This window comes from Pleurodeles waltl, chromosome 1_2 (assembly GCF_031143425.1).
Source record: "Pleurodeles waltl isolate 20211129_DDA chromosome 1_2, aPleWal1.hap1.20221129, whole genome shotgun sequence".
NCBI lineage: Eukaryota > Metazoa > Chordata > Amphibia > Caudata > Salamandridae > Pleurodeles > Pleurodeles waltl.
Genome location: NC_090437.1, coordinates 544,320,490 through 544,336,299, shown reverse-complemented (window position 1 = coordinate 544,336,299; position 15,810 = coordinate 544,320,490).

Genomic DNA, 15,810 nt, shown 5'->3' with positions numbered 1-15,810 from the left:
ATAACGTACAGTGCAGTGGCATAGAGTAGAACAGCATACAGTGGAGTGAGGTACAGTGACGTGGCACCCAAATACAATATCATAGAGTGGAGTGGTGTAAGTGCAATAGCTTAGACTGAAGTGGCATAGAGTGGAGTGGCAGAGAGTGGAGTTGGTATAGAGTGGAGTGTGGTAGAGTAGAGTGTCATAGAGAGAAGTGGTGCACAATGAAGTGGTGTACTGTGGAGTAGCCTATATTAGAGTGGCATAGAGTGGAATAGCATAGAGTGGAGTATTGTAGAGTAGCGCTGCACACAGTGGAACAGTATAGCACTTATTAATGTTTAGTGTAGTAGTGTACAGTGGAGTGGCATAGACTGGAGTGCCATACATTTGAGCAGCATACATTGGAATACTTTACAGTAGAGTATTGTACTATGCAGTGGGATATAGCGGAGAGGGTTCAAGTAAAGTGGCTTACAGTGGAATAGCATAGAATGATGTATAGTGGAGCATCATAGAGTGGCAAACAGGGGAGTGTTACACAATGGATTAGTGTGGAGTGGAGTGAGGTACAGTGCAGTGATGCACAATGGAATATTGTAGAGTGGAGTTCTGTGGTGTGGAGTGGAATGGCACACAGTGGAGTAGTATACACTGGGTATATGGAACAGAGTGGAGAGACATAGAGTGCAGAGGAGTAGAGTGTAATTGCATAAAGTAGAGTGACATACAGTGGTGTAAATTAGAGTGGAGTACAGAGGAGTGGGGTACAGTGTAGTGGCATACAGTAGAACAGAGCAGACTGGAATGGTATAGAGTAGAGGGGCATCCATCCTAGTAGATTTGAGTGGAGTGTTTGGCAGTGGAATACTATGGAGTAGAGTGATGTAGAATGAAATGGGATACAGTGTAGTGGATTACAGTGCAGTTGTGTACAATGTAATAGTGTACTGTGGACTGCCATAAAGTAGAGTATTGTGGAGTGGAGTGTACTATATTGGAATAGCATAAAGTGTAGCGGTGTAGAATGGAGTGGCTTAGAGTGGAGTGGCATACAGTGGAATAGCATACATTAGAGCGGCATTGGATGGAATAACATTGAGTGTTACTGGTGTATAGCATAGTGATGTAGAGTAGAGTGGTATATAGTGGAATAGTGTAGACTAGAGAGTAGAAAGTTTCATACAGTGTAATAGCATGCAGTGAATTGTGGTAGAGTGAAGTGGCATGAAGTGTAATGGTGTACAGAGCAAACACATATAGTGCAGTGGTGTGCACTGAAAAGGCATACAGTAGAGTGGAATGGCAGAGTACAGTAGAATAGCGTACAGTGGATTAGCATAGTGTGGAAAGACATACAGAATATTGGCAAAGAGTGGAATGTCATAGAATGAAGTGGCATAGATTGTAATAGCGTACAGTGACATGGTGTAAAGTATAGTGGTGTAGAGTAGAGTGACATAGGGTGGAGTTGCATAGAATGTTATTTTGTATAATGTACTGGAATAGAGTGCAATAGCATAGCGTGAACTGTGATGCTTGAAACAGATGTAGAGTGAAAGTGTATTAATAAATGTAGATGTAATGTGGCAGGTGAGTATATTTATTTGGTGTAAATGTTTCTATATATCTTTAGAGCAGTTCAAGGAAAACTGCTCATTATTTAAAAAAGTTTTTAAGTAGTGCTATAATGTTTAGGTATTGGCGGGGAGCTATGTGGTCATTTTACTTAAGATTTAAATATGTTAAAAATGGAAAATACATTTTAGTACACTTTATTTGTGAAATATATGGCACTACAGTGTTTTGTTAAATTTGTAATATTTATTTTTTCAATTTATCTTGATACCGATGTACTTCGTACATTTTAAACAAATATAGAAATGTATAAATATTTTTTCCTACCTATTAATAAAGGCAGAAGAAATATATCAAACCTCATACTTACCTATATCTAAAGGCAAAACACAGAACACGGGCAAAGTGTTAACGTTTGTCAAGACAGTCATTAGCTAGTCACATAATGACGTCTTCGGTATGTGTTGCCGTACTTCCACAAAATATTGCAAGATTTCTTGAAACCACTGCTGCCACAGATATCACTAAGTTAAAATGACTTGTAACTTAACAAATACTTCCCCCACTTAACTGTAGTACCCAAAAGGACTATCTGTGCACCATAATGTGTAATCCTGCCAAATTGCAAGTAAATCTATTCAGCCACTTTTGTGCTACTCGAGATACAAAAGACTATGAAAAATGCATCTGTGGAAAAATGTGTTATGGAAGCCCCCCTTTTATCTTTGCATTCCCTTAAACAATCATTGCAAAACTTTGCATCATTCCATCATCCGCCAATGTAGAAGGAAGATTGAAGGCATAATTTAGGGTTTGGCAGATGGGGTTACTCCATCACAAAAGTGACGGCTATCCAGTCTGCTGTATTACGATCCCATTAGATCCTATGGAATCATAATATGGCAGATGGGATAGCCATCACATTTGTGATGATTCCTAACTATGATGAATACACTACCTCTATCTATCTATTTATATGTGTGTGTATATATATATATATATATAAATATATATATATATATATAATTGCACACATATATTATAGTTAGGTGAAATGATCCTAAAGAAGATGTCATGAGTGATGTATTACATAGGGTAATTAGCAGGGCATGGAGAGGCCAATCTTCCACATGCAGCAAACACCACACAGCACACAATCTTTCGCAGTGTGCAGTGGGGTGTTGGGCACAAGGCACTATTCCCAGCCCCTCTAAGGGACGCCAACCGCACATGGCCTTCAGCAGTGTGTGCCACGGGTTGGCCACAAAGCTTGGCCATGGCACCCAAGGGCCTTTTTTAAAAGAGTAGGGTGCCATGTGGCCACCCTCCTTGAACCTATTATGGTACTGGGGACGGCACTCCCCAGGGCAATATATATTTTAAAAGGGATTGGGCAACGCAGCCCCATCCCTGAGCCTCCTTATGTCCTGAGTACCCCATCCTTTAGGTCCACAATTAAAATTAAAGGGGAGGGAGGATGCTTGACTTCCCTCCCTGAATCTTGTAAGGCCCTGGGAACACCATCCCACAGGTCTGTTTTTTACAATAGAGGGGAGGGGGCTGTTTGGCCTCCTTCCCAAAGCCTCAATAGGATCTGAAAACCTCATCACCCAGGTCCACTGATTAAAAATAAGGGGAGGTGGACTCGTGGCCCCCCTACCCAGCTGTTTTTGTACCCAGGCTCTGCATTTTTTGGGATAGGGAGCATGTGGCTCCCCGCCCTGTGCTGATTTTGGCTCTACGGATCATATTCCTTGGAACCAGTCACCTTTTTTTAGGGGAAGGTAGCATATGGGCCTGTCCCTGGTCAGCTTTTTGTCCCAGGACCCCATCCCTTAGGGGACAGTGCATTTTTTTAGAGGAGGGGGCACATGGCCTCTCTCCCCAGGCCAATTGTGGCTGAGGACCTCATTCCCTTGGCCTGCACTATATTTAGGGGAGGAGCACATGCCCCCATCCCCAGACTGGTTTTGGTCCTTGGGACCCTATCTGCCAGGGTCTAGCCAATAAAGGATGGGTGTCCTGATGCCCACCCAGGTGACGCACAATACTATCATTGTGAACTGTAGTGCGAGCCCCAGGGGCCACATCCAGCGGGAGCCTACATTGATCCTGCCCCTGGGAGTGGCTAAAAATGCTGCTCTCTGAGAGCAGGAGCAATATTCATATATGTTTCCCTGCCTACATCAGTTTGGCAGCATGGCGGTCCAACAGCCAGCAGACTGGCGGAGCAGACTATCATAATATGAGTTTGGCGGTGGAGGCAACAGAAGACCTTCAGTGATCTGCCGCCACCGCCAGGCAGCACAGGCAAACAGGAAGCACAGACCGCTGTGGTCTGTCAGAGCCATAAATAGGTTTCCACCAGACCTATTAGGAGGCTGCACACCACCAATGTGACTGCGGTGGTCCAACCACTACGTATCAGGAGGCAGAAACAAACAGCATTAATGAAGACACTCACCTGCAGACAGCCATACACGTCCTGAGCCTCCATGGAGCTATTTCCCAACATCATGCCGCTACTTCTGCTCATCGAAAGACAATGGAATCAACGCCGACGTGGACGACATCAACCGTGAGTACACACAGCTACCTGTAACATTAACCCTTTAAAAACAGCATGCTGCACCAGCAAACACATCTTAGGTGGGTAGGCAATGGCCAGCAGCTACACCTATCATTTTAGACACACAAACTCACTCACTGCAACAAGGACATCCACACATGCACAACATGCACATTTCAGCCAGCACAGACACACACTTTATGGCAATATTACACAGATACACAAAGCTACTCAGCACAGGCTTAGGGACACAGATGGCCACACAAAATACCCACACACATCAAACACAACACAATTACTGCACATATGCAAATACATTCCACACACTCACACCCAACACTGGCCAGGGACTGCCCACGCATACAACACACACAGTCATCCATGTGCCATGGAACACACAACACCACCATCAAACAACCCTGCAACTGACACACACACTCATATTGCACAATGGAAGCTCAATGCCATGTACAATATCCAGAGAGACACATAGATAAATGGCACAAAGTGCACCACCACAACAATACCTACACATCTGTGATGGGAACAGCAGGACCATACATAGAAGGAGGCTGCACCGTGACACATATCATGTTGAACAAGGTCCCACAAAACATGCACACAGGAATTGCCCAACAATACCAACATCAATTGTCATGCACAGTCACACAATGGGTGAAGGGCAAGGCAACAAAGCACACACAACTCTCAGTCCATGGGACATACCCCTACACCAACCAGCTCAGAGGGACATGCACCTAAACAGACACATGCACACACAAATGCAAAGAAAACTTCCACAACTCAATACACTCTATGTCTGCACTGACACAACTCAAGAACACACACACCACATGTAGACAAAAAGCATATCATGGGACAAGCCATACACCATGCATGTCATATTTGCTTTTTGTGCACATCACAAAAAGAAACACATACTACTACAAACACAACACAATGCCATTACACCAAACATTTCAGCAATATACACATATCCATCACACAATACACACCCTAACCTTGGGGGACAACAGCACTGCATACAAACACAAAAAACTGCACACAAAAAAACATGGATCAGCAAGCAGCACAAACACACACAACTATAGGCACACAGCTGATGTAAGCCTGGCACAACAGAATCCATGGGAAGGAAATACAGGACAAAGGAGTATCCCAAACAACAAAAATTGGTTGGCTTTAATTGTGAAGAGGTGTAATAAAATAGTCTTTGTCCAAGGCCGTAGCCCAGGCTAAAGTGTATAGCCCAAAAGGCACAATATAAGGCCCCAACTCAACTCTTGACTGCCATGTAACCTCCACAGGTAGGGGAATCAAGGGGACAGGCAGGCACCTCAGGGATTATCTGTGGGTGGCTGTGGAGGAGGGGTTTGGGCTTGGGATGGGGTTTGGGTTTGGGCTTAGGAGAGAGGAGCCTTCCGAGGAGGATTGACCTTCTTCTTGGTGGGGGGGCATGGGTACTTGCAGGGGGCAGAGGACACCTTGGAGGTCGAATAGAGGGTCTTTTTGGAGGGATAGAAGCCATTTGGGGGTGGGACGGGGTGGCAAGCAGAGGTAAAGTCAAGAGACCAAAGAAAAACTTTTTTAGACACACAGGGACAGTCATCAGAAGGAGTTTAGGATTTAGAGGTTGAAGGAGTGGTTGTATGACATGTAGGTGCAGATGTTTTGGGTGCGTGTCTGTAGGAGGTGTGCTTGTGTGTGGTGGGTGTCTGTTTGGTGAGTGAATGAGGGTGTTTATGTGTTTTGGGCTGAGGGGGGGTGGTGGTGTGGGGGGATTCCGTGGTTGCCGGGTGGGGTGGTGACTGCAGGTATAGTGGATGTAGTGCATGTAGGTGTGCCTATGGTTCTGATGTATACAAGTATGGTGACTGGGATGGATGTCTGAGGGTCTGCCGGGGTGGTTTTTGTGGGTAAAATGGGTGTGGTGGCTGTATCAGTGTCTGTTGTGGTGATGTCTGTAGGTGTACCAGATGTGGTGTGTGATGCTGGGGATGGGGGATTCAAGGCAAGTCATGAATGTTGCTGTGTCTGCAGGTGGATGTTGTATGTGTGCATGCTGGTAGTGTGTCTGGTGGTACCTGTGTCTGTCTGTGCTTCCCTTGGCTGTTGAGGTGAATGTATGTGAGTCTGTCTGTGTGCTTTGGCTGGGTCAGGGAAGGGGGGATTTGGACTGGGAAGAGAAAGGAGGAGGGTGGATGGAAGACAAGGGGTGACTAGCTACCCTCAGTATAGAGGGCAGAGCCTGAAAAGATCTCTGTAGACCAGCCATTGTACAGTAAATGCCCTCCAGGAATGCATTTGTCTGCTGGAGTTGTGTTGTTGGTCCCTGGATGGCATTCACAATGGTGGTCTGACCCACAGAAATCGACCTCAGGAGGTCAATTGCCTCCTCACTGAGGGTAGCATGGCTTACTGGGGCGAGGGCAGAAGTGCATGTGGCAAAGGAGATGCCCAACCGCTTGGGTGAGCGGACACGGGCAACTGGGTGGGGAGCAACAGAGAGGGTGGTTATAAATGGGAGTGGCAGACAGAGATGGTACTGGGATGGTCCCCAATGGGTCTTCCACCACTAGGGAGTGGCCACTGGAGGAAGAATCCGATGATGCTGATGAATGTTTGATATTCCCCGTGGCACTTCCCTTGCCCTCTAGGCCACTTGATCCCTCTGTGTCAGTGGTTTCATAACCGGAGATCCCGTGGCCAGATGCTTCCCCATTCGGCACAGCCATGTCTCATTCACCTCCCGGTTCTCATGCTGCCAAAAGAAAGTGAAGTAGGGCCATATTATGTACATGATCACACATCAATCACAACTTTGAGATACAAAACATACCATCATGCCAAGTGGCTCTCCACATGAATTGACAGCAAAGTGGCACCATCATGTGCTCACACAATACCATGCATGCCACTTGAATTACAGAGGTAACACATGAGCAAATCTTGGTCACAGATGATTACAATATCAGCGAAGAAGTCTAGCTACCACACTAACCATACCACAACTAGGTGACCACTCAACCCCAAACCTATCCCACTTCCAGCACAACACAGTGAACCAGTAACCACCAACTGGATACCCTTGTAATGTACCCTACCAATTACACAGATGCATGCCTATGCACACAGCTACTAATATCATGTATCAACACAAACAGATGTTGCTAGGGAAAGGCAGACAACACTGGTACCAACGTGCTATCCCTTCATTAGGTGACATAGAAACATCCATGTCACTATGGACACATCCCAACAAATTGCAGCTCTACAAGTAAAACCTTCCCTAATTGAGTCGAGAGATAGCAGAAAGGTTATACAGAGGTGCCCAACATGTGATGTTGCAAGGGACAAAAAATGAAGTCAGGCCCTAAACCTCATGGAGAAATGTCTCCAGTTTACACACACAAATGGCCCTGTAAGGGCCAGGATAGCCCCAACCAATGCCTCACAACCATTTCCATGTCAACTTTTGAATGTGCTTGTAGTTGACAATTGTACCGTGCTGGAAGGAGGAAGACAGGCCTTGCAATCACTAACAGGAGGACACCAAATTGTTGTACAATGAGAACCAACATCACTAGCCACTTATCAGAAATGACAGGCATGGTATCTGCCTGTGGCAGAATCCCTGACCCCAAACACAAGTAATGCAAACATCTCTGCAAGTCATTCCATGATACATCATAACAGTCAGGACACATTTTTCAAACAACTCACAGGTTTTGTGCACCTACAACAACATACACCATCAAGGTTACAATAGATCATAAAGTGGATCAACACCCTGGCCCTTCCTGTCATATCCATCGTAGCAAATGTAGTAACACACAACAAAGTACACACCATGAGACATGAATGTATCTGTCTGACTACATGTGATGGTGACACCACCCTGTCTGGGGTATCACAATGAATGGACAACCATTGCAGAAGTATCATACCGGCAACCTGACACCATGGACATACATGTGAGATATTTCAGACATCTTGCCATCTTGCCATCTGCATGGCTAGCCCAAGCTTAAATCTAATGCCTGCATATGCATTCTAGTGCAAATGGAGCACGTGCACATAGGTATGCAAAAGGTATGTTGGCCACGCTTATGAGACATCATTCCTGACAAAGAACATTCTCCACTTACCATAGGAAAGAACCTTTACTATAGCTGCCAAGAGGTTGCCATGTAAGTCATGCCACAAGTATGATGGACACCAATGCACCACAGACCACGGTGAGACATCAGCACCCAACCTACAATGGAGAAAACATGTCCCTGGCTTAAAGATGTCAATCTATACATATCCCCAGATACGTTGCAGGGAACAGTGAGCCATATCCTAGCCACCTTTGTGCAATGAAATTTGGGAAGAGTGATCTGTTGGTGCAAACTTGCACCAACCAGGGTAATTAAAGCAGAATAATTGGACACTAAAGACAGTCATATGAGCTCCCTGCTGTGCAATTGAACTGTGGGGTCCCCACTGTTCAGTCCCAGGTCCCAGACCCAAAAGGATGAGCAACCAAGTTGGGAACACATGGCCCATCTACACCAACATGATCACAAATGATCTGTGACACAAGACACATCCCACATTGTTAAGGGGAACATTCTGTCCCTCACTAAACCATATGGTAAAGGGTCAATAATGTAATTGCATTGTACTCACCACCTCATGGCTGCTGTACTGCCCTCAAATGCCCACCCAGGGCCGGGTAGGCCACCACCAAATTGTAGGCAATTAGAGGGGTCATGGTCTGATGGGCACCCTGTCCTCATTGGGAGGAGAGCCCAAGATGGACCTCTGCGGTTTTGCGGGCCCAGCGTCTCAGGTCCTCCCACTTCTTCCAACAGTGGATGGTCCACCGGCTGTGGGCCTACAGGGTATGCATCTTCTTTAACATGGCTCATCAGATTAATCAATCAATCACGTAATTTATGAAGCGTGCTACTCACCCGTCAGGGTCTCAAGGCAGTGGAGGGGGAGCTACTGGTCGAATAGCCATGTCATGAAGCGTTTCCTGAAAGTCAGGAGGTCCTGGTTCTGGTGTAGGTAGAGCGCTAGGGAGTTCCAGGTGTTGGTAGCGAGGTGAGAGAAGGATCTTCCTCCAGCGGTGGTGCGGTGAATGCGGAGGACGGAGGCGAGGACGAGGTTGGCGGAGCGGAGCTGGCGGATGGGAGTGTGGAAGGTGAGTCTGTCGTTGAGGTAGGCCGGATCTGTGTTGTGGAGGGCTTTGTGTGTGTGGGTGAGTAGTTTGAAGGTAATCCTCTTCGATACGGGTAGCCAGTGTAGGTCTCTGAGGTGGGCAGAGATGTGGTTGTGATGTGGGACGTCAAGGATGTGTCGGGCGGAGGCGTTTTGGATGCGTTGCATTTTCGTTTGTAGTTTGGCCGTGGTTCCGGCATAGAGTGCGCTGCCGTAGTCCAGTTGGCTGCTGACCAGGGCGTGGGTGACTGTCTTTCTGGTTTTGACGGGAATCCACTTGAAAATCTTGCTGACCATGCGAAGGGTGTTATAACAGGAAGAGGAGACTGCGCTGACCTGCTGAGTCATGCTGAGTGCTGAGTCCAAGATGATTCCCAGGTTCCGTACTTGGGTGGTGGGAATGGGTCCGGCTCCTAGGGAGGTAAGCCACCAGGAGTCGTTCCAGGCAGAGGGGATGCTGCCGAAGATGAGGATCTCTGTTTTGTCTGGGTTTAACTTGAGGCGGCTTGATTCTATCCAGTTGGCAATGGCGTGAAGTCCATTGTGGAGGTTGTTTTTTGCGGTTGTGGGGTCTCTCGTCAGGGAGATGATCAGCTGGGTGTCGTCTGCGTAGGATACTATGTTGATGTGGTGGGATCATGCGATGTTGGCAAGAGGAGCCATGTAAACGTTGAAAAGTGTTGGGCTGAGGGAGGATCCCTAGCAGTGATTGGTGGTGCGGGTGGTGCGTGGGCCAGGGGGACTGGCGCTGGGTACGGCCTGGGCGCAGACGGGCTTTCCTTTGGTGTGCCTTCAGCGTCCCGAAGGCACACCCTCAGCGCGCGTCTGCGCCGCCGCTGCCATAAGAGGGGACATGGGAAGGAGTGGCAGCTAGGAGGAGGGAGGGGAACAGCAAATGGGAGAGCAGGGGGTGCAGGGCCTCAGGGACACAGCAGCAGGAAAGGAGATCAGAAGTGGAGGGAGGGGGCGGGGCTCTGGGGGTGCACCGGCTGGGGCTGAGGTGAGCCAAGCAAAAAACAAAAGGAGAAAGAAGTAGAAACACAGGCACCTGGAGCAGAGACGGTGGAGTAGGGAGCGACCTGCCTGAAGAAGGGTCAAGGGTCGCTCTCTTCACCGTGCCGCGGCTGCCATAAGAGGGGACGTGGGAAGGAGTGGCAGCTAGGAGGAGGGAGGGGAAAAGCAAATGGGAGAGCAGGGGGTGCAGGGCCTAAGGGACACAGCAGCAGGAAAGGAGATCAGAAGTGGAGGGAGAGGGTGGGGCTCTGGGGGTGTACCGGCTGGGGAAGAGGGGAGCCAAGCAAAAAACAAAAGGAGAAGGAAGTAGAAACACAGGCACCTGGAACAGAGGCGGCGGAGTAGGAAGCGACCTGCCTGAAGCAGGGTCAAGGGTCGCTCTCTTCACCGTGCCGCAGCCACCATAAGAGGGGAGGTGGGAGGGAGTGGCAGCTGGGAGGAGGGAGGGGAACAGCAAATGGGAGAGCAGGGGGGGCAGGGCCGCAGGGACTCAGTGGCGGGAAAGGAGATCAGAAGTGGAGGGCGGGGGTGGGGCTGCAGGGATGCAGCAGCTGGGTCCGAGGGGAGCAGAGCAAGAAACAAAAGGAGAAGGAAGTAGAAACACGGGCACCTGGAGCAGAGGCGGCGGTGTAGGGAGCGACCTGTGTGAAGCAGGGTCAAGGGTCTCTCCCCTTCTGATGGGCATTGATCTGCATGGATACAAAAGACAAGACAAGACATTGGGGGTCATTACAACATTGGCGGTCATTATGACCCACAGCTCGGAATCCGCCAAAATTCAGACACCCACACAAGTCCGCCACACCAAAGGTCAGTGATAAACTGGCGAAAACAAAACCTCCACCGTCACGCCAACAGGAATACGCCCACACTATCACGACCCACGAATCCATGCTGCGGTCTTTCAACCGCGGTATTCCATTGGCAGTACACATCTCTGCGCTCAAAACACACCCACTCCTACAAAACACTACCACATTGGACATTTACAAATACACACACCTGATACACATGCACACACCACTCCCACACACCCAATACAATATAAAAAACAGACCCACATCACCCACAAACCCACAAACCCCTACGGCCAAAATCCAGAAGGCCAGAGAGAGACACTACAATCTACCACCAAGCATACACAGGCACACAACACCATTACCCACATAACATCCACGCACCCCACACAACACACCACTAAATATCACACCACATATCACAACACACACCACCCCACACATCACCCACACCACCCCATGGCACGGCAAAGACACCCTAGGTTCTCTGAGGAGAAGCTCAGGGTCATGGTGGAGGAAATCATCCAGGTAGAGCCACAGCTATTCGGATCACAGGTGCAGCACACCTCCATAGCTAGGAAGATGGAGCTATGGCGCAGAATAGTGGACAGGGTCAACGCAGTGGGACAGCACCTAAGAAATCAGGAAGAGGTGGAACGACCTACGGGGGAAGGTGTGTTCCGTGGTATCCAGACACCACCTTGCAGTACAGAGGACTGGCGGCAGACCCCCACCTCCTCCCCCACAACTAACAACATGGGAGGAGCAAGTCTTGGCGATTCTGCATCCTGAGGGCCTCGAAGGAGTAGCTGGAGGAATGGACTCTGGTAAGTCAAACTTTAACTACTTTATCCCCCACCCTACCTGCATGCTATCACATACCCCCACCCTCGCCCTCACCCCCATCACTCCAACTCCTCACACATGTCCCACTATCACAAACCACACATCCCAACACCAATCCCTGCATGCAACACCAAAGCATGGACACCCATCACCAATGCATGGCCACGGCATATACCCATACACCCCACTGAACCATCATCACACAAGGTCCCACACAGGTCACCCACCCATTGCACACCATGGTACACACAGATGCAATATTCATGCTTTTACACAACTGTAGGACCCCTACCCAACCTCACCGCACAGGAAGGTCCACACATGTCCACACCACCAGCAGAAGAGGCCCACAGTGATGACAGCAGCTCTGTCCAACTGGATCTAGACGACCAGCCCGGCCCATCTGGGACCTCGGGACAGTCTGTTCCCCTCACACAGTCACAGGCCACCATAGAGCTTCCCCACACTGGAAACACCAGAACAGCACCCACCCAGCGGGCCCATATCTCTGTCCCCAGGACACGTGAATCAGCAGTGTGTCCACCACTACAGCGAACCCAGGGTAACCCACCACCCCAACAACAACAGGGACCTGGGGGCAGTGGTAGTGGGCACACGGTTCAGGGGACAGAGGCCCAGGAACACAGGGGAACTGGGAGTGCTGCTGTGCGACAGGGGGAGGACATGCCCATGGAACCCACTCTCCACTAGGCCCTCTCCAACATCATGGGAGCGTACCATCATTCCCAGGAGATGATGGCAACGGTACTGGCCAAGTTTCAGGAGACCCAGCGGCTGCAGGAGGAACAGTATTTGGGCATCAGGGAGGAACTCAGATCGATCAATTCCACCCTGGGCACCATCGTAGGAGTGCTGAAGGAAGTCCTCAACACCAGGAGGGACACTGTGGTCCAACAAGGGGCCCCTGACACTAGCCTGGATGATGAACTTCCCACCACCTTCGCCGGCGCTAGTGGACAGGAGGCACTGCCACAGGACCACCACACCAGCATCCCACCCCCTGCAGATGGAGGACCACCCCGCAAACGGTCCCTGAGATCCAGGACAAAGACTGAGAACGATGCCAAGACCCCCGCCAAGAAATGAGACTGCCCTGAATGTCATCCTTTTATCCCACCTTGTCACCCTGTCCATCATCAAACTGCCCCAGCTCCACTTCCTATCCCCTTTGGACAATGCACCTGTGAAACAAATAGACTGGACCCTGCCATGGACATTCCTCCACCATCACCCCTCCCCATTTTACAGCACCCTCCAATATTGAGCACTTAAATAAACACCCTTAACCCACAAAACAATCTGGAGTCTGTCTGTGATTTCGAAATAGTGTATTAGCAATTACAGTGACAAAATGCTCTTTCAATTGTAATGTCAACATACCTAAGTCACACAGCTCTAGTCCATGAGGAAACAAAGCAGATGTCACACAGTGGGACCCACATCTGTGAAATCGTAAGGGAAAGTGAAAACTCAGTGACCATACACTGGGTGAAAAGGACAGACAGTAAAGAGGTAGTAGTGTTAAATTACATGTAGTAGGCAGGTTTGTCTTCTTACCTATGTCTCACTGGAAATATTGCAGGATAACCAAGTTCATGTTGTCAATGTTCTCTTCTTCTGCTTCCTCGTATTCACTGTCCACAGCTGCCACAACACCTCCATCTGGATCATCCTCCTGCAGAAAAGGCACCTGTCATCGCAAAGCTAAGTTGTGAAGCATACAGCAGGCCACGATGATCTGGCATACCTTCTTTGGTGAGTAGAATAGAGAACCACCTGTCATATTGAGGCACCTGAACCTGGCCTTCAGGAGGCCGAAGGCCCTCTCTATAATCCTCCTAGTTCGCCCATGGGCATCATTGTAGTGTTCCTCTGAAATTGTCCTGGGATTCCTCACTGGGGTCAGTAGCCAGGACAGGTTGGGGTAACCAGAGTCACCTGAAAAAGGCGAGGGACAACTGTTAGACACACACTAACCTGTAGGGATATCCCCAGACCCAGACAACTATTCCCACTGATTTGGTTCCAGGTGCTCACCTAATAGCCACACACAGTGCCTATGGAGTTGCCCCATCACATAAGGGATGCTGCTTTTCCGCAGGATGTCAGCGTCATGCACTGAGCCAGGGAATTTGGCATTCACACAGGAGATGCACTGGTCTGCCAAACACACCATCTGCACATTCATGGAATGATAACTGTTCCGGTTTCTGTACACCTGTTCACTCCTGGGGTGGGGGACCAAGGCCACATGTGTCCCATCAATGGTACCTATGATGTTGGGGATATGTCCCAGGGCATAGAAGTCACCTTTCACTGTAGGCAACTCCTCCATCAGAGGGAAAACGATGTAGCTCCGCATGTGTTTCAGCAGGGCAGACAACACTCTGGACAACACGTTGGAAAACATAGGCTGGGACATCCCTGATGCTATGGCCATTGTGGTTTGAAATGACCCGCTTGCAAAGAAATGGAGTACTGACAGCACCTGCACTTGAGGGGTGATTCCTGTGGGATGGCGGATAGCTGACATCAGGTCTGGCTCCAACTAGGCACACAGTTCCAGGATTGTGGCACGATCAAGCCTGTAGGTGATGATTACATGTCTTTCCTCCATTGTCGACAGGTCCACCAGTGGCCTGTACACCGGAGGATGCCGCCATCTCCTCACATGTCCCAGCGGATGGTACCTATGAAGGACAACAGCGAGCACAGAGTCAACCAACTCAGAGGTACGTACACACAGCTTACACAGAACACGATTCATAATCTGAAATTAGCATGTATGAGTGTTGAGGCAAGGCCTAGTTATATGTGACACAGTTAAAAATAGAGCCATGTGGGCCCCTGAAATGGCGGCTGCCTGACCTGTAAAGTGCGACAATGGGATATGAGGTAACTGCGCTGGCGTTGTACACCGTCGCAGTAGGCGGTCGAAGACCGCGGCGCAATTCTGCATTGGTTAACATTGGACCCTATGGGTCCCAGGAGCCAATGACAATGTACTACGGTGGTGACGGTAGGCACCGCCGCGGACGTGACCGCCATTTTCTATCTGTTCAATCACTCAATACCTGATCTTCGACAGGAGAGGGTCTACACTGCAAGTGCTTCTGTGACCTCAGTCTGGAAGAGACAATGGCTCGTGCGTCTGGGGAAAGGGCCCCTGCCTTCACATCGGAAGAGGTGGAGAAACTCCTCCAGTACACGCTACTCTACGGTCCTCCAGACAAACAGGTACGTACACTGGGAGCATGCTGTATGGGCTATGCCTGTGTGGAGTGGGGTGGATGAAAGATAGGGGGGGGAGAATGATGCTTGCATGAAACAACGGTGAGTGCATGTGCCACATGGCAAGGGTAGGGATGTGGGCCAATGACTGTGACGGTGCAGTTGGTAATAACTTCTCTTTTTCCCCTGTACAATTCCTGTAGGTCAGCACCCACCAGAAGAAGGATATTTGGCGTGCCATCGCCAAGGATGTCCGGACCCTGGGGGTCTATCACAGATGGAGCACCCACTGCCGTAAGAGATGGGAGGACATTCGCCGTTGGAACAATAAGACGGAGGAGGCCCAGCTGGGGATGGCCTCCCAACGTGCCTGTTGCACCATGACCCCCCTGATGTTCAAGATCCTGGCAGTGGCGTACCCGGAGTTTGATGGGCGCTTGAGGGCATCACAGCAGCAACAAGGGGGTGAGTACACTGTAATTCTGCTGATTCAGCATGCATTGGAGGTGTCTGGGTGGGGGAGGTGGGCCGTGGGTTCCC